General features: G+C 51.7%; 1 protein-coding gene across 2 annotated transcripts in view; it reads right to left on the bottom strand.

Annotated features, from left to right (window-relative positions):
• LOC119161976 (nose resistant to fluoxetine protein 6) overlaps nucleotides 1-19575 on the bottom strand; it is a 208628-nt gene that overhangs the window by 97720 nt on the left and 91333 nt on the right. The window lies entirely within an intron of this gene.

Below are 19575 nucleotides of genomic sequence, written 5' to 3'. Positions count from 1 at the left end.
ATGTGTGTACTACCCATCATTCCCATGGTCGCTGAACGATCGCAGTGCCAGAGTGCCCTCTAGGTAATTTTGGAAAACTCTATGGTCTGGGCGAGTCGACCGTCGGCTCCTTCCCGCGCTGGCATGTCTGGGCACGTTACGCTGGCGCTGCGTGGGCCTACGTCACAACGCAGCGCCATTTCCCTTTAGGCCCGCGTGACATCCACCTCTCCTACGAGCTGTGTGGCGCCCGATGATTCGTTCATCGTGGCAGGTGCTCTCAGGCCTTCACGAGGGGTTGACGCGCTGCTCAGCAGGCGGCTTCTCGTTCGTGCGTTCGACTTCGGCCCTTGTGCGGGAGTCGTCGCACCCTAGGCAAGCGTACTTGCTCGGTCTTGCAGAGTTCCCAATACGGCCTGCAAGCCCGTGAGTGTCGCACTGTGCTGCATCTTGGGTTAATAACCCGTCGTTCTTGTTTTCCGTCCTCGTGCGTGGTTTCCGCGCCGTGTCGGAGAAAACGACGAACCCGGCCGCAGCGTCGTCGCACGCAGCGGCAGTGGAAGACGTCGCATCCCTGTACGGTTGCGCTTAGTAGGTAAGCCTAGTGCAAACCTATCTCCACATTACTGGCGCCCAACTTGGTTTCGGCATGGCTTCAGAGCAGACCCCTTCGAGGAGCTCGTTCCTGTTCGATCCTGTGGCGACGGACTTGATCTCGTTCGAGGCGGACGGCTGCACAGCATGGGGTACGGCCCTCTCGGCGATCCTCTGCTTTCGTTCACCGGGAAAGATTCCTTTTTCGGGGCCCCCTATGCTGATGCGAGTCGCTTGAATGAGGACCACAGTCCTAGCCAAGCCAGTAACGGGCTGTATCAGCTGTTCGAGACTCACGCGCTTACTGGCCCGTCCCCGGTGCTGTCTCCGCTCGTCAGCAGCACGGTTGACAGCTCAAATCGCCGCCCCCAGTCCTCCCTACCGGGGGCACTCAGGTGTTGGCGGGAACGCGCTTACTGAATCGTCGTGGTCGCGAGCGCGAAGGGTTGACGATGTCATTTGCGAGCCTGCGCGTTTAACCGACAACGTCACCGCGTTCACCGGCACTCGCTGGTCTGAGACTCCGGTGGGCAACGCTTTAGACGGACGTGGGCCACCGTGCTCCGCTGTTGACCCGTTTGCCAGTCGCGGGAGGTTTCAAGCACCTGTCGGAGCGAAAACCCTACCCTCCTTCATGCCCTGTACTGGCACTTTTTGGTCGGACGTGCATGTTGGGGAACATGCGCGCGCACCTGTTACGGCCGCACCCGCGTCGGAGCAGCCACCGGTGCACGCAACTGCGGGGCAGCTCCTAAACGTTGTGTTGGAAGCGGTGCGCTCGCAGCCTTGTGCTTTAAAGGGATACCCCGAGTCCCCTCCGCCAAGCGTTCCGAGTGGCTTAAGAGTACCTCTGCCTGAGTACAGCGGTTATTCGGACCACATCAGTGCCACAGAGTACCTCGAGGTGCTGCACCGCTATCAGCAGGCTACGCGGCTGAGCGACAGCGTTATTCTAGGCTCTGTTTTGCCCGTTGTCGCTGACAGCCCAAGCGGCGAGGTGGCACCGGCTCGTCGGCCACCAAGTTCGCTCGATGGAGGAGTTTAGGGCTCTCTTCCGTAGCGAATTCCTTCCTCCTGAATACGAGCGCCGCATGCGTCGCGAGTTAGAGCTTCGCACACAGCATCCCGACGAATCTCTTCGTCGGGATGCTGTGTCGAAAGGCGCGAACCCCGATGGCAAAGTGACTTTTGAGTCGACAGCCTCGGGTGAGGACGCATACCTGGTAGACCCTGTCACGTTCACCGGTATCGTCTTTAGCAGAGAGGAGCTGCTGAAGGCACAGCAGGACGATCCGTTTTGTCAACACATCGTTGACGAGCTCAAAGAGCTGAGCTCCCAAGCAGAGTGGGGCGGTCAAGCCGCCGGGCGCGAACAGACAGCTGGTATTGCTGTCGGCGCCGAGGGCCGTACGCAGGCTGGTAATGCTGCGGGCATGTTAGACTCGTACCTGCTTGATGCCGACGGCGTTCTCCTGCGCTACGTCCCACCTGAAGAAGTTCCTTAGGAGTCTTTCAAGGTGGTGATACCCCGCAGTCTAAGGAAAGCCACCCTAGGTTATTTCCACGACTCGCAATTGACCGGACACGCGAGTGGCCTTAAGACTTTTCAAAAGTTGTGCCGCTCCGCTACCTGGCCTGGCATGAAGCGTGACGCCCTTCACTACGCCCGCTCATGCCGTGTGTGCCAATGCGTGAAACCTCGCGGGGGCAAGCCTCCCGGGCTCATGCAGCCGATCGACAGCCAACAACCTTGGCAAGTCGCGGCCTGTGACATTATGGGACCTTTCCCAAGAAGCCGGAGAGGCCATGTTTTTCCCCTGGCTGTCACAGATCACTTCACGAAGTGGGTCGAACTGTTTCCCCTTCGGTAGTTAACGGCACGCGCAATCTGGGACAAGTTGACCGAGGTTTTTACCCGCTTTGGCTTTCCGGCGGAGTTGATCACGGACAATGCGTCCTATTTCACCGCCAAGGTGTTTGTGGATGCGTGTGCTGCCTTTGGCATTAAGCACCATAAAACAACCACGTATCACCCACAGCCCAACCCGACCGAGCAGATCAACCGGAGCCTCAAGCCCTTGCTGACAGCCTTTGCACAGCAACACAGGGATTGGGATCCGTGTCTCAACGAGATAGGCTTCTCCTTGAGGTCTATGGTTAATCGCTCGACAGGGTACACGCCCGCCTTCCTCAACTTTGGGAGAAAGCTGCCTGTAGTGCCACATGCACATAACCACATGGACCGCGTCCTACGGGGTGGCGGCAGGGCAAGCGCCGTGAAGGTCAGCCCGTCTGGCTACGCGGCGGAACTGCGCTCACGGATGGACGTGGCCCTCGACCTGGCGCGTTCCAACCTGGCAAAAGCCCGAGCTGGTCAGAAGGCTCAATACGACGGGTCGTATCGGGATGTCCGTTACGATGTCGGCGATCTCGTCCTCAGGCGCTATCACGTCTTGAGTGACGCCGCCAAAGGCATCTCGGCCTCCCTTTCGGCCAAATGGTTGGGCCATTACCGAGTGCACACCAAAGTGTCGCCCCTGGTATACAAGCTGGCTGACTCCCAAGGGAGACCAGTCGGCGGTCCAGTTAACGTCTCCGACCTCAAACCTTTCGTTGCCCGCAGCAACGACTTCGGGGAGGGGTAGGCGGTCACCGAACCGCAGGGAAACCGGGATAAGGCTGGTTCCAAACCACGCCACCAGTACAACCTTGAAAACGCACTTAGGCTGATTTTTGTTCCCGGCATATAGCGGGACGTTATCCCCTCCATGTAAGGGTGCGAAGATTAGAGCTGCTGGGCGAGAGCCCATCCACCAGCAACAGTAACGGCTACCTGGCGAGCTTTCTCCCTGGGAACACCATTACACACGCTGCGCCCGGAATATCCACCCGGTTTCCAGCGCTCCTGGCTGCTCGAGAGAGAATAACCCTTTCCCCGGTGGCTCACTTTCTCACTGGGTATCTTCCGTGTAGTCGGCGGGAGAAGGGAAGCGTGCGCCCTATTGGCTCACGCAACCTTCAATACGACGGAGTAGGCTCTCTTTATTGGGCAAGCCTGTCGCGCCTTCGGGGCCGCACCTTCAGTAGCGTTTTGGCTTTTCACCGACACCCCAGCTTTCGTTATATCCTCCTCGATGACCCGTTCTTCCAAGAAAAAGCCCTGGAGACCAGCCGCGCGCTCAGTAGTTCCGCAGGCACCGGCCGCGACCACGCAGCCTCCGTCGAATGCTCCCCCGGCCCCGGCGAACAAGACACTGCCTCGTCGTGAAGTCGCTACGTGGACGTTTCAACAAGGCACTGAGGCCCCAGTCACCTTCATGTTGACTCGTCTCTGGTCCAAGCAACGCAAAGTTTGGGTGGGGTTAGACCCCAAGTCCGTGCCGCGTCCTTTCTGCGGACGCACCCTTTCGGACCTGCTCGATGCTTCCGGAGGTGCCTCGTTGCCACCTGTTTCTGAGGCCTCCTACTGCGACGCTTGTGGTGTCCTGCTCGTGCACGAGCCTACCCACCTCCGTTCGCGGGTTCACCGAGCGAAGTCTGACGGTGCCCCTGCAGTCCTGTCCGCTCCGGCGGTGCCGCCTGGCCCGGGCCTTCAACCTGCCCTGTCGACCGACTCTGTTCAGGCGGTCGTGGCGGTGCTCGTCAAGCACTCTTCATTAAAGGCGGCCATCGTTGCTGCGGTGTCCGCCTCCCTCCCGCGGCCCCAGGCTCCTGCTGAGACGCCGCCGAACGAAGACACCGGGGCGCCCGATGATCTCGTGGACGGCACGGAGCTGGACCTTAGTTTTTTCGGTGGCAGTGGATGCTGTTCCGTCTTTAGCGTGGGCTTGGTCTTAGGAGGAGGGGATGTGAGAATCGAGAGCGCCCTCCTGCCTGGCGCCTCGTTCCTCAGCTGCCACGCGCGCGCCGACAGCGTAGCCCGGGCGCGCATGAGCACCGGCATCCGACAAGATGGCTTCCAGGGCGCCTCTTGGTCTGGGCGAGTCGACCGTCGGCTCCTTCCTGCGCTGGCATATCTGGGCGCGCTACGCTGGCGCGCTGCGCGGGCCTACGTCACAACGCAGTGTCATTTCCCTTTGGGCGCGCGTGACATCCTCCTCTCCTACGAGCTGTGTTGTGCCCAACGACTCGCTCGCCGCGGCAGATGCTCTCAGGCCTCCACGAGGGCTTGACGCACTGCTCAGCAGGCGGCTTCTCGTTCGTGCGTTCGACGTCGGCCCTTGTGCGGGAGTCGTCGCGCCCAAGACAAGCATACTTGCTCGGTCTTGATTATGGCCTGCAAGCTCGTGTGTGTCACACTGTGCTGCATCTTGGGTTAATAAACCCGTCGTTCTTGTTTTCCTGCCCCGTGCGTGGTTTCTGCGCCGTGTCGGAGAAAACGACGAACCCGGCCGCAGCGTCGTCGCACGCAGCGGCAGTGGAAGACGTCGCATCCCTGTACGGTTGCGCTTAGTAGGTAAGCCTAGTGCAAACCTATCTCCACAAGCTTTCGGTAGTCGATGCAGAAGCGTAGCGACCCGTCTTTCTTTTTGACAAGCACGACTGGAGATGACCACAGGCTGTTGGATGGTTCCATAATGCCATCGTCAAGCATCTCGTGGACTTGCGTACGTTTGGCTTCACGTTCTTCAGCCGACACGCGGTATGGGTACTGGTGTATCGGGTGTGCGTCCTCGTACGTGATGATCTTGCGTTGAGTGATGGACGTCTGGCGCATCTTTGAGCTACTTTCGAAGCAAGACCAGAACTCGAACAAGAGCGCTCGCAGCGCAGTCTGGTTATCGGTGGACAAATTAGGATTGATGTCAATATTACTCGTCAATGAGTAATATTGACATCCCCGACAACCGCAGAGCACACGTCAATATTACTCATTGACGTGTGCTCGCTGGGCTAAGAATGTGACGCCACGCTCTTGCAGATCAATGATAGCTCCATTTTTCTGTAGAAAGTCAACTCACGTAATGACGTCAAGGGAGCATTCACGTAGAACAAGGCAGTTTGCTACGAGTGTATACCCTTGAATCTGTACTCTAGTTGTACAGGCGCCGAGTGAAGTAACGACATGGCCACCAGCTGTCCGAATCTGCCAGTTATGCCATGGTGCAATTACTTTCTTCAACTGCGTTGTCAGTTTTTCGCTCAGTATGTAACAGTCTGTGCCAGTGTCCACTAACGCATTAACTGCACAACCATCAATTGCCACTGCTATGTCGAGGGAAAGCCGGCTATCCTTCGCAGCAGCAGGTGATGTCGGACCAGTTTCTGTATGGTCCTGCGTCAATAGGAGGTCTTCAGCGCTTCAACGTTCAGCGACCCCGCCCCCAGAGGTCGCTTCGGCTAGTTTTCCCGGCAGGGTCTGGGAGATCGTGTGGTGCAATACCGCTGGGGCGTTGATGGAAATCGCCTCGGTGATGGTAAGCGCTACCGGCGCCTGGTAGACGGTGGTGCATGCTGCAGGGTGAGGTAATTTTCGATGTCACGTGGTCTTTGGCCGTAACGGGGTGGCGGCGAGTAAGCAGAGAAGCCGCGAAACCGAAAATGGCGATATGGGCACTGGCGGTACAAGTGATCAGCTTCTCCGCAGTAAAAGCATATAGGCCGGCGATCGGGCGGGCGCCAAACATCAGATTTCCGAGGAGACGTGTGCCGATTGTCGATGTATTGGACCGGTTGCACCGAACGATGGGCGACAGAAGCGCCACGGATAGAGGGCAAGGGCGGTGGCGTGTACGTGCCTTCGTAGTACGGTATATGCGGCGCTGACTCGAGGGAAACAGCAGTGACAGGATGAAGAAGCAATGGTGGTGATGCAGTAGGGCGTTTCAAGGCTTTCGCGTAGGTTCTCCCACGGCGGTATTCAGCAGGAGCTGGCGCAGCTGTATCATTAAGGAGGGTGTCCCGGAGGGCCTGGTGCAGCTCATCCTTGATCCCAGTTGCAATAGAGCTAAAAAGATGAGGTGTTACACCAGACTTTTGCAGCTCTTCACGTACTTATATTACGGATGTGTTCACGTAGAGAGTCACTGCTGGTTCCAGCGGCGGTGAAAATGCCGGCAGTGGACATGCCACCGACTTATCTGTCGTATTGGTTGGATCGCTGCTGCAGCATTTTTTCTATTGTCACGGCTTCGGAAAAGAACTCAGTGACCGTCTTCTGAGGGCTTCGCACGAGGCCGGCAAAAAGCTGGCCCTTGACACCACGCATCAAGTGGCGTAACTTCTTGTCCTCCATAATTCTTCAATCCGCCCGTCGGAAGAGGCGTGTCATGTATTCAACGTACGTCGTCACAGTCTCGTTTGGTGACTGGACGCAAGCCAGAATAGCTCGTTCAGCTCTTTCTTGGCGATCAGCGCTGACATAGGTCTGCAGAAGTCTACGAGAGTATTCGGGCCACATCGTCAGCTGCTCCTCTCAATTTTAATACCACGTACGTGCCCCGTCTTTGAGATAGAAATAGACACGACCAGTTTCGCCGCGTCGTCCCACTGATTCAAGGTGGCTACGCGCTCGATGTACGCCAACCAGCCTTCAACGTCCTCGCGCTCCATACCATGGAAAGTCGCCGGTGCCCGTGGGCTTCCCAACGTATAGTGGTTCGACGTCATGCTTCCCGTGCCGGTTGGCGCGGTTTGAACCGAAGCGCTGGTCATGTTTGTCGACGTGGTGGGAGCAGTATCGTCGACTTGCGGAGGCAACCCTCTGATTCGGTGGCTGATCCAATGCACGGGAGTATTGACTGGCACTGGACTCGTATTACGGCTCCCTGGGGGGGTCTTCAGCCTCCGTGAGACTACCCAGCACTTCCACCAGTTTGTCACGATGAATCACAAGTACTGAGGGTTTATTAAACCACTGAGTAGCTAGCTCTAGGACGATTCATCAGTCGTGGCTGGCTCTCGAACAGAGAAGAAGCACGCGATCTTATTTTTGCTCCAGATTGAGAGCTGCTCTTGCAGTCGACTCACTATGTGAGGGTGGCAATATGAAAACATCCTGGGAGAAATCTACAGGGGATAAACTGCTACCATAGTGCTTCATAAAGAAAGCAACAGAATACCAATCAAGAAGAGTGTAAGGCAGGGGGATAAAATCTCCCTATAGCTATTGACCACGTGCCTATAGGAGGTTTTCAGAAGTCTGGAATGGAAACAGTCTGGCATAAGAGTTAATGAAGAGTACCTTAGTAACCTGTGCTTCGCCGATGACATTGCATTGCTGAGTAACTCAGGGGACAAATTGCAACTCATGATATGGAGTTAGACAAGGAGAGCAGAAAAGTAGGTCTTAAAATTAATATGCAGAAAACGAAAGTAACGTACAGCAACGTCGGAAAAAAACGGCGCTTCGAGATAGGTAATAGTGCACTTGGAGTTGTAAAAGACCATGTCTACTTAAGACAGTTAAAAACCGCAGAGCCGAAGACTGAAGTAACTAGAAGAATAAGAATGGGGTGGAGCACATTTAGCAAGCACTCTCAAATTATGACAGGTAGATTGCCTCTATCCCTCAAGAAGAAGGTATATAACAGCTGCATATACCTTAGCTACGGAGCAGAAACTTGCAGACTTACAAAGAGGGCTCAGCTTAAATTATGGACGACGAAGCGAGTAATGGAAAGAAAATGGTAGGTGTAACCTTAAAAGACAAGAAGAGAGCAGAGTGAATTAGGGAACAAACCGGGGTTAAGGATATCATAGTTGACATTAAGAACAGGATATAGACATAGACCGGGCATGTAGCACATAGGCAGGATAACCGCTGGTCATTAAGGGTAACTGACTGGATTCCCAGAGAAGGCAAGCAGGTTAGGGGGAGACAGAAGGATAGGTGGGCAGACGAGATTAAGAAGTTTGCGGGTATAAATTGGCAGCAGCAAGCACAGGACCGAGTTGACTGGCGGAACATGGGAGAGGCCTTTGTCCTGCAGTAGACGTAGTCAGGCTGATGATTATAATGATGATGATGATCATGATGATCACGATCATGATCACGATGATGATGATCATGATGATGATCGGTCATTTTATGTCTACCCAGTCTTTATAAGTCTACCCAATCCACCACTATTGAAAAAATAGTGAAGGTATACGCGAGTGAGAGAACTATTTATTGAGGCGTTATACGTCACGAAAAAATTTTGTATTCCCTAGAGGCTGCTTCAAACAATGGGCACCCAAGTGAAATTATGTCACGCTAAGTAATTCATATATAATTACTGGTTTACGTAATTAACACGAAACATTTTTTACAAATTTTGAGGCTCTACTCTTTTATGACTCCGATTGTTTATTCATTTTTGTTTTATTTTCTTTCTTTTTCGCTTTGGCAAAAGATTGCAATAAGCTGCATGTTTAGCGTTTTTTATCAAAAGCACATTTTTTTTGCAGAAACACATTTACATTTTCTGCTTTATACTATTGTATAGCAAACGATTAAAATATTTTGAGAGCAAATCAAGCAAAAATATTGCCAAGATGCCGTGGCAAATTTGGCAAAAACAGCATTCTGACTCTTTTTGCAGCCTAAATTTTGCAATGTAGCAGTTCAAGTAAAAATATAAGTTTTATGTTGTTGCATAGTATAGTTTATTAGCAAGACAAGCAGAAAGCTTCAGAAGAGTAGTTTTTGTTTTAAGGAAGAAAACAAATTTTCCAAATGAACAAGCACAAGGTAGTAGGAAGGCTGCAGTTGCCTGCCCTTAAGTGCCTAACACGTGTGCATAAGTTTTCAGTGGTGGCATTTCGGCGGCGAATAATGCATGTCATACAACTCCATTTCACTTGTTTAGCAATACTGCTCTATACAACGTCAAAATGGGGCATTCGAGCTACATGAAACACTATCTCCCCCTTGGACCATCAAAGGTCAGGTTATATCGAACGGCTTCTCAGTCCCAATGGACCAAAGTATAACGCAGTCGATGAGCTGCAATACTGTATTAAGGCGTTGTGTGTGGCTTCCGACAATTATTACAAATAATTTTATAGTACTTAACGACATAATTGCAGCATAATTCATCAAAGCTATTTTTGTGATGTTACAGGTATAGGCCGAGGCGTGATCGCTTACCACTGGTGTGCATAATGAAGCGATGTATCCTAGACATGCTAAAGATGATGCGATATCATGTCCATAAATCATCCTTCACTCGCCATTTCCGGCTGTCATTTTAAACATTTCATCAATCTTATTTAATGATCCTGGGGTGTTGAAAACGTTCAAAGCACGCCACCATTACTGGATGAGCTTTTAATTAAAATATTTTCAGCACTTTCGGACCATTAAGAAAGAGGGAGATGGATCGATGAATGAATATATTGTCACGGGGTCGTGACGTGGCCGAAGACAGGAAACTTCGTGTTCGGATTTAACTGCTTATTTGGGCGAACCTGTGCCCCGTAAACGGAAAGTCCGATTACAGCAGCAGTCTTGCACAGATACCAGTCTTGGACTGATAGCGGCGAACGGAGCATCGGCCTTCGTTCAACAACTGACAAGCGGCGAAGCGCGTCGGCATTTATACTCTTGCCATCGAATGTTCTAGCGTTATCGCTGGCGGTGGCGTAGATTCCAGAACAATCTGTACCGTTCGCACAGTGGGCGTGATCTTATCGAAATGATCTACTACAGTCCGGAACCTTCTCGAAAACTGCAGGCGCGGTTTGCGCTGAGAATCGTGTGGTGTTTTGGGACGATAACAAAAACTTGGGAAATGGAACGTGGCATTGCCCCCCTCTGAAAAAAGGCATCGTCCTGATGCTTTAACTAAAGATGAAGGTACAATAATAATGCAAGAAAGTACAATGAATAAATTACGATGAAACAATAAAAAAACACTGTTTCAGTTTGTTAACGCGCATGAAACGGCTTGAGGCGCGCGACATGCACGACTTCAGGTCGCGATCGGTGTCGTTGAGAGTTCGTGATGCCGTCGGGGACAACCTCGTAATCAAGTGGGCCGAGACGTCGAACCACCCTGTACGGTCCGAAGTAGCGTCGCAGAAGCTTTTCACTTAGTCCACGTCGGCGTATCGGCGTCCACACCCAAACACGTTCACCGGGCTGGTATTCCACGAAGCGTCGTCGAAGGTTGTAACGGTGGCTGTCTGTCGTCTGTTGATTCTTGATACAGAGACGCGCAAGTTGTCGGGCTTCTTCGGCACGTTGAAGGTACTCGCTCACATCGAGGCTTTCTTCGTCGGTTACGTTGGGTAACATGGCATCGAGCGTCGTTGCCGGGCTCCTTCCGTAGACCAATTTGTATGGAGATATCTGCGTCGTCTCCTGCATCGCCGTGTTGTATGCGAAGGTCACATACGGAAGAATGGTGTCCCACGTCTTGTGTTCGACATCGACGTACATTGACAGCATGTCGGCGATCGTCTTGTTAAGCCGCTCGGTGAGGCCGGTGGTCTGTGGGTGGTACGCTGTCGTCCGGCGGTGGTTTGTTTGGCTGTATGCCAAGATCGCTTGAGTTAAGTCGACAGTGAATGCCATTCCTCTGTCGGTGATAAGGACCTCCGGGGCGCCGGGACGTAGGACGATATTTTCGACGAAGAACTTAGCTACCTCGGATGCACTGCCTTTTGGCAGGGCTTTTGTGTCGGCGTAGCGGGTGAGGTAGTCGGTAGCTACCACGATCCAATTGTTTCCGAAAGCCGACGCCGGAAACGGCCCTAGTAGGTCCATACCAACCTGCTGGAAAGGTCGGCAAGGTGGATCAATTGGCTGCAGAAGTCCCGCTGGCCTTGTCAGCTGTGTCTTGCGTCGCTGACAGTCCCGGCATGTCCTCACATAACGAGTGACGTCGGTGGTAAGACGTGGCCAGTAGTACCTTTCTTGTATCCTCGCGAGCGTGCGAGAAACACCGAGGTGCCCTGCCGTCGGATCGTCGTGCAGGGCCTACAGGAGTTCTGGTCGCAGAGCTGAAGGCACCACAAGGAGGTACTTAGCTCGAAGCGGTGAAAAGTTTTTCTTTTGTAGAAGACCGTTTCGTAGGAAGAACGACGCAAGTGCACGCTTGAATACCTTCGGGACTTCGGCGGTCCTGCCTTCGAGGTATTCTATTAGGGCCTTAAGTTCCGGGTCAGCCCGCTGTCGTTCAGCGAAGTCGTCTGTAGTTATCGTTCCCAAGAAGTAGTCGTCATTCGGGTCGTCGGGTAGTGGTTGGTCGACAGGCGCACGAGAGAGACAGTCGGCGTCAGAGTGTTTTTTGCCGGACTTGTAAATGACAGTAATGTCATATTCTTGAAGTCTCAGGCTCCATCGTGCGAGGCGACCAGAAGGGTCCTTCAAGGTGGCTAGCCAACACAATGCGTGGTGGTCACTCACAACTTTGAAGGGCCTGCCTTAGAGGTAGGGGCGAAATTTCGACGTAGCCCAGATGATGGCGAGGCACTCCTTTTCTGTTGCGGAATAATTTGCTTCTGCTTTGGATAGCGATCGTCTGGCGTAACTAATAACCCTTTCAAGTCCGTCAGCCCTCTGCACAAAAACGGCGCCAAGACCTACGCTGCTTGCGTCAGTATGTATTTCTGTCTCAGCGAATTCTTCGAAATGGGCAAGTAACGGAGGTGTCTGGTGGCGATGTTTAAGCTCCTGGAAAGCGTGTTCTTGTGGCGTTTCCCACTTGAATTCCACGTCGGCCTTGGTAAGGTTAGTGAGAGGATCGGCGATGCGGGCGAAGTTTTTCACGAACCGCCTATAATAGGCGCACAGGCCCAGAAATCGGCGCACGGCCTTCTTGTCAGTGGGCGGCGGGAAGTCGGCGATGGCGGCTGTTTTCCGTGGATCGGGACGGACTCCAGACTTGCTGATAATGTGCCCCAGAAACAAGAGCTCCTAATACGCAAATCTGCACTTTTCTGGCTTCAGTGTGAGTCCGGACGTCTTGATGGCTTGAAGTACAGCTTCAAGGCGCCGAAGATGCTCGTCGAAACTCGAGGAAAACACGACGACGTCGTCCAAGTACACAAGGCAAGTCTGCCACTTCAATCCTGCCAGTACTGTATCCATAACGCGTTGAAAAGTTGCAGGCGCTGAGCAAAGGCCGAATGGCATCACCTTAAACTCGAAGAGGCCGTCCGGTATTATAAACGCCGTCTTCTCTCGGTCTCTTTCGTCGACTTCGATTTGCCAATAGCCAGTCTTGAGGTTCATTGACGAAAAGTACTTGGCGTTATGGAGCCGATCAAGTGCGTCGTCTATTCGTGGGAGAGGATACACGTCCTTTCTTGTGATTTTGTTCAGGCGGCAATAATCGACGCAGAAACGTAGGGTCCCATCCTTTTTCTTCACTAACACCACGGCGGATGCCCATGGGCTCTTGGACGGCTGGATAATGTCATCCCGCAGCATTTCATCTACTTGTCTCTTCATGGCCTCACGTTCTCGCGTCGAAACCCTGTACGGACTTCGACGGAGTGGTCTGGCATTTTCTTCGGTTATGATGTGATGTTTCGTGATTGGGGTCTGCCGAATTTTCGATGACGACGAAAAGCAATCTTCGTATTGCAGGAGCAGGGCCTTGAGCTGTTCTTGCTTATCGTTCGGAAGTCTGGGATTGACGTCGAAAGCTATGGGAGGGGCTTGGTTCCTCTGAGCAGGTTCCGCAGAATCAGCGAGGGCGAAAGCACTGGTGGCTACGACAATTTCTTCGATGTATGCGACCGTTGTTCCTTTGTTCACATGTTTGTACTCATTGCTGAAATTCGTGAGCATAACCGTTGCTTTGCCTCCCCGCAGCTCTGCAATTCCTCTTGCGACGCAAACATTTCGGGTGACCAACAGATGCTGACTGCCTTCAACGACGCCTTCCAAGTCAGGTGATTTAGGAGCGCCGACTGAAATAATGACGCTTGAGCGAGGCGGAATGATGACTTCTTCTTCCAGCACATTCAAGGCATGGTGTCCTGACGGCGTGCGCGGCGGTAGTGCTTCTTCTGTGGATAACGTTATCGACTTTGTTTTTAGGTTGATGATAGCACCATGGAGGCATAAGAAGTCCATGCCAAGGAGGACATCTCTCGAGCAACGCTGTAGGACTACGAAGTCTGTAGGATAAATACGGCCGTTAATGATAACTCTCGCTGTGCAGATTCCTGCAGGCGTTACGAGATGACCTCCAGCTGTGCGGATTTCAGGGCCTTTCCAAGCTGTCCTAACTTTCTTTAACTTCGCGGCGAACGACCCACTGATGACAGAATAGTCAGCTCCAGTATCGACGAGAACGGTCACACTGTGGCCGTCGATAAGAACGACGAGGTCGCTAGTTCACCGTCTCGCATTACAGTTAGGGCGTGGCGTCGGGTCACGGCTGCGTCAGCTTGTTCCGCTGCTTCCATGTTGCGTTGTCAGGCCACCTTCGGTAAGTGAGCTTTCGCCGTCAGGGCTTTGCCTGGTTGGCGTTTTGTTCGGAAAGCTCCGTCGCGGCGTCGTCATCGTCGGAGGATCTTCGGTAGTTCGTCGCACAGCAACCGCACCTGCACCGGTTGCTGCCCTTAGTTTCCCGAATACGGGATAGGAGACCGGCCCCGCGTTGGGCCAGAGTACTGCCGGTGGTGCGGTGACATGCGGCGGCTGGGCGACGGCGAACGGGAAAGACTTCGTGGTGTCCATTGAAGTCCTGTCAGGTAGTCGGCGATGTCACGTGGCCGTTCCCTTGGCTGCGGACGTGGTGCATCGACGGCGAAGCCACGCAGTCCCATCTGTTGGTACTGGCAACGGCGGTAAGTGTGCCCGGCCTCGCCGCCGTGGTAGCACAGTGGGCGGTGGTCAGGGGTGCGCCAAACGTCAGTTTTCCTCGGCGCACTGCGCTGGCCCACTGGCGAACGGTAGGTCGTCGGTGGGGGGGGGGGGGGGGGGGGCGGCGGTGGTGTCTGGCGACGGAAGTGCGACAGGGTGGCGTTTCGGCGTGGACGGGGAGGAGCGTTGTGGCGCACTGCAGCGATGTAGCTCATAGTTTCTGGCTCGGGCAGCGCTGTTTGGGGAATTCGAAGCGATTGCCGAACTTCTTCTCGCACAATGTCGGCGATCGAATCCACTTGAGGTTGCGCCGAAGGCAACAGTTTGCGCAGCTCTTCCCGCACGATTGCTCGGATCGTTTCACGCAGGTTGTCGGAGTCACTGGCTTGAGCAGCAGCGCATTCTGGAGTCAGGCGACGATTGTACTGTCTGGTGCGCATGTCCAGGGTTTTTTCGATGGTGGTCGCCTCGGATACAAATTCTTGGACGGTTTTCGGTGGATTCCTCATTAGTCCCGCGAAGAGCTCCTGTTTGACCCCTCGCATGAGGAAACGAACTTTTTTCTCCTCAGGCATGTCTTGGTCAGCGTGACGAAATAGGCGGGTCATCTCCTCGGTAAAAATTCCAACCTTTTTATTTGGTAGCTGAACCCGGGTCTCTAGTAGAGCAGCGGCCCTCTCTTTGCGAGCGACGCTCGCGAACGTTTGCAGAAATGCGCCGCAGAAGACATCCCACGTTCGGAGCGCGAACTCCCGATTCTCTAGCCAGGTCCTTGCGGTGTCTTCCAGGTAGAAGTACACACGACGGAGCTTTTCTTCGTTGTCCCAGTGGTTGAGGGCGGCCACACGGTTGTGTGTTTCTAGCCAGGTTTCCGGGCCTTCAAACGATGACCCATGAAACGTTGGTGGTTCCCTGGGTTGATGAATGGCGATCGCGGGCTGGGACGCTCCGGTTGTCATAGTCGCTGCAGTAGAGGTTATGGCCTTGGCTTTCCGCGCCTTGTCTTGTAGAAGCCCGTACTCCGGTGGGAGACCTTGCTGTCCGCGGCTTGTTCGCTGCTCTTGGTTGGCGTCGGTGTCGTATCCGCGACGTGGGCTGGGTTCACGGCTTGACGGGGGCGTCCGGTACATGAACGAAGCAGCACCTCCACCTGATGTCACGGGGTCGTGACGTGGCCGAAGACAGGAGACTTCGTGTTCGGATTTAACTGTTTATTTGGGCGAACCTGTGCCCAGTAAACGGAAAGTCCGATTACAGCAGCAGTCTTGCACAGATAGCAGTCTCGGACTGATAGCGGCGAACGGAGCGTCAGCCTTCGTTCAACAACTGAAAAGCGGCGAAGCACGTCGGCGTTTATACTCTTGCCATCGAATGTTCTAGCGTTATCGCTGGCGGTGGCGTAGGTTCCAGAACAATCTGTACCGTTCGCACAGTGGGCGCGATCTTATCGAAATAATCTACTACATTGCGGAACCTTCTCGAAAACTGCAGGCGTGGTTTGCGCTGAAAATCGTGTGGTGTTTTGGGACGATAACGAAAACTTGGGAAATGGAACGTGGCAATATTTTTAGGGGCGAAGCTCCTTAGGGCTTGGGTCTGTTGTTTCTTCGTATGTATGGCGTAGTACGTAGGCACCGATGGCGCATTCCTGCTCTAGAGCGGGTATGTGCCACAGGCGATGCGAGATGGGAGATGGCGGTACTTCGAGTGTTCACTAGATGGACGCACGGACTGACGGGCAGACAGACTAGCAGAGAGACGGTGTCACACAGGTCCCGTCAATTAGGGAGGCGATCGCCGGGCTAATTCCAAGGGCCGAAGTATCGGCCCCCCGAACCGCACCATGAAAGCGTGGACAATTTAGAAGTGGTCCTTTTTGGCGCGCCAGCGGACGCTGGCTGTGGCCCAAAGAACAAGTCAGAGCCGAGAGTTGATAAACCAACAAAATTATATTCTCAATAATGGCAGATCAGAAAAACAATACACAAATATGCTCACTCCACAATAGCTGAGTACAATATGTCACCGATCAAACAACGTACTACACAGTACAATTAGCCACACTCGAAACAACGGACACAGACAACAATACGCACTACAATGCAGTCGCATGTATTGAACAACCAAGACACTTAAAGACTAAAGAGAAAAAAAAAACCTATTCAGTCCAAAGTTCTTGGAACAAAAGTCTGGATGATACTCTTCCGAGAATCACTCACTCAAAGTCCAGTGTTGTTGTCGTTCCGCTGCCCCTGAAGTTTCTCTTCCAGGAAACCTCGCCTAAGTTTCTCTTCCAGGAAACCTCGCGTCTTCAAATGGCCACTCTCCAAGCTTCAAACTTCTTCACCGGAAACACGTCGGCTTCACACACGCAGCTGTTGCCACGCGTCTTCGCTCGATAGCGGTAAACACACGCTCTTGCCTGTAGCTCGAGCCTTCACCCCTCAGGTGTAAATCCTCTTCATCTCCTGCTTTGTCGCTACGGACAAAACCTTCGCCGACTACACGGCGGTATACCCTACGCGCTCTTGCGCTAACTTCCGTCTTCTCCTGATCTCTCGTCTCGGTTGCTCGGTTAAATACCTTCCGCGCGACTTTCCAGAAGGTTCTCGTCATTTTGTCGGCGCGATACGCAGCGAAGGCTGGGCGGAGAGCGAGACGGTTGGAATGCCCTCCGCGGAGGATGACTCAACTCGGTATCACCACGCCCCTTTCCTTCTAGAAAAATCGCGTGCTTGCTGGGCCGCCGTTGTGGGGTGAGGAGGTTCGTCGGTGAAGCCACGCTTCCGCGGGGAGAGCGCGCGCCCGGGGAGCCTTGGATGTTTGTTTTCTTTTTTTTTCTTTTGACCTCGCGGCGTTTCTCCCGCCCGTTATCGCAAGAATTTGGCGGCGCGCCCATTTTTAGCGCTCGTTCTGTGACAGACGGACGGATAGATGGACGTGCAGACGTACGGACGGATAGACGCATAAACGGACGGACGGACAGACGGATGGACGGACTCATGGACGGATGCATGGATAAACGCATGGATGGTCACGTGGACGGACGGAATCAAGAACGAACGGACGGGCGGAAGCACGAACTGACTGACGGATGCTTCGCCCCACTCATAATCTATCACTCCGTGGATTTGCTGATTTTTTATGGTTATTCGCTGCGTACATTTAGTGCGTAGCGGGCCGCTACTACTTCGAGACAAAGAAACAATGCCCCTCCGCCGCATCGCCGGCCCTATGGACAGCCCAGAAAGAGGGAGATGATAATGTTAAAATCGCTCCGGAACTGGTGGCTGAAGTATGACTTATAGACATGATATCGAATGATCTCTAACATGTCTAGCATACTACATGTCATTATGTACACCAGTGGTAAGCGATCACGCATCGGCCTATACCTGAAACATCACAAAAATAGCTTAGATGAAATATACTTTAATGACGTCGTTAAGTACTAATAAGATCATGTGTAATAATTATCAGAAGTCAAACACAACGCCTTAATACTTTATTGCAGGTCACCGACTGCGTTATAGTTCTTTTCTTTGAGACTAACAAGTGGTGCGATATAACCTGACCTTTGATGGTCCAAGGGGGAAGATACTGTTCCATAAAGTTCTAATGCCCCATTTTGACGTTATATACAGTAGTATTGCTAAAACAAGTGACATGGAATTGTATGACATGCATTATTTGTTTTCGAAAAACCCCCACTAGAAACTGACGTAGAGGTGTTATGCAGTGATGGGGAGGCAAAGGCAGGCTTCCAACTACTGTGATTGTTCACTTGGAATTTTTTCCCCTTAAAACAAAAACTACTCTCTTGAAACTTTTCGCTTGTCTTGCTGATAAACTATACTATGCCAAAATATAAAATTGATATTTTTACTTGGACTGCTAAATTGCAAAAATTAGGCCGCAAAAAAGTGTCAAAATGCTGTTTTTTGCCAAATTTGCCAAGGTATCTTAGCAACATTTTTGCTTTATTTGCTCCCGAAGTATTTTAATCGTTTACTATACAAACATATGAAGCAGGAATTGTGAATATATTACTGGAAAAATATTGTGCTTTTTATGAAAAACGCTAAACATGCAGCATATTGAAATTTTTCGCCAAAGTGAAAAATAAAAAATGAAACAAAAATGAACAAACTATCATTCATAAATCAGTAGCGCCTGCAGATTGATGAAAAAATGTTTCGTCTTAATCACGTAAACCAGTAATAATATATAAATTACTTAGCGTGACAGAGTTTCAATTGGGGTGCCCATTGTTTGAAGTGCCCTCTAAAAAAACACAAATTTTTTTCGTGAATTATAACCCCTCAATAACTACTTATCACACTCGCATCATATACCTCAACAATTTTTTCAAGATAATTGGAGATGAAAATTTGACCGGGTACGCTTGATAAGAAATGAGCCATATATATATATATATATATATATATATATATATATATATATATATATATATATATATAAAGGAAAGAAGTGTATACCTAAAGGCTCGTTTTTACGAGGGTCTCGTACTGGCAGACTTGGTGTGATTAGGTTGTATAAAAGGGACAATTAATCAGCTGCCCGCTCATAATAAGTTCACGTGCTACGTGACGCCAAACATGCGCATAAGAGTGTTTTCACACTCGTCGTTTGGCTTATAGATGGCGCTGACTGTCACTCCTACTTCTAAATTCACATATAAACCCAAAAAAGTGGACGGACGGAAGGCCGCTGTGATAGCTCAGTGGTTAGAGCATCGAACGCGTTATTCGAAGGTCGTAGGTTCGATTCCTGCTCACGGCTGGTTATTTTTTCATCCACTTTTCTTTCTTCTTATTTACACTCCATTGGTTCTAATAACTTTCCCTGTACATTCCTTGGCATTACTGTCTGTTAGATCTCACATATATATATATATATATATATATATATATATATATATATATATATATATATATATATATATATATACGTGCGGGATACGCAGTGACATGTAGATCCCATTCGGCTCATTTGATGAAAATTACGGCGCCAGCTAATGTCCATGTGAGCTTAATCTCTTCTATATTTATTACCTTATCATAATTACACCTTGCATAGTTCCTTGCATAACTTTAGCGACCCCACCGTGTCGATTTCTTTCAGGCTATTTTTCTTGCTGCATTTGAATATTTCTTGCATGTTCTAACTGGTGATAGGCTAGAATTGATTTGTACTGAAATGTGGCACCTAGTGTTCCTATTGTAAATGATACT

The sequence above is a fragment of the Rhipicephalus microplus genome, chromosome X (genome assembly GCF_043290135.1).
Source record: "Rhipicephalus microplus isolate Deutch F79 chromosome X, USDA_Rmic, whole genome shotgun sequence".
Lineage (NCBI taxonomy): Eukaryota > Metazoa > Arthropoda > Arachnida > Ixodida > Ixodidae > Rhipicephalus > Rhipicephalus microplus.
This window is presented reverse-complemented; position numbering and strand designations above follow the sequence as displayed.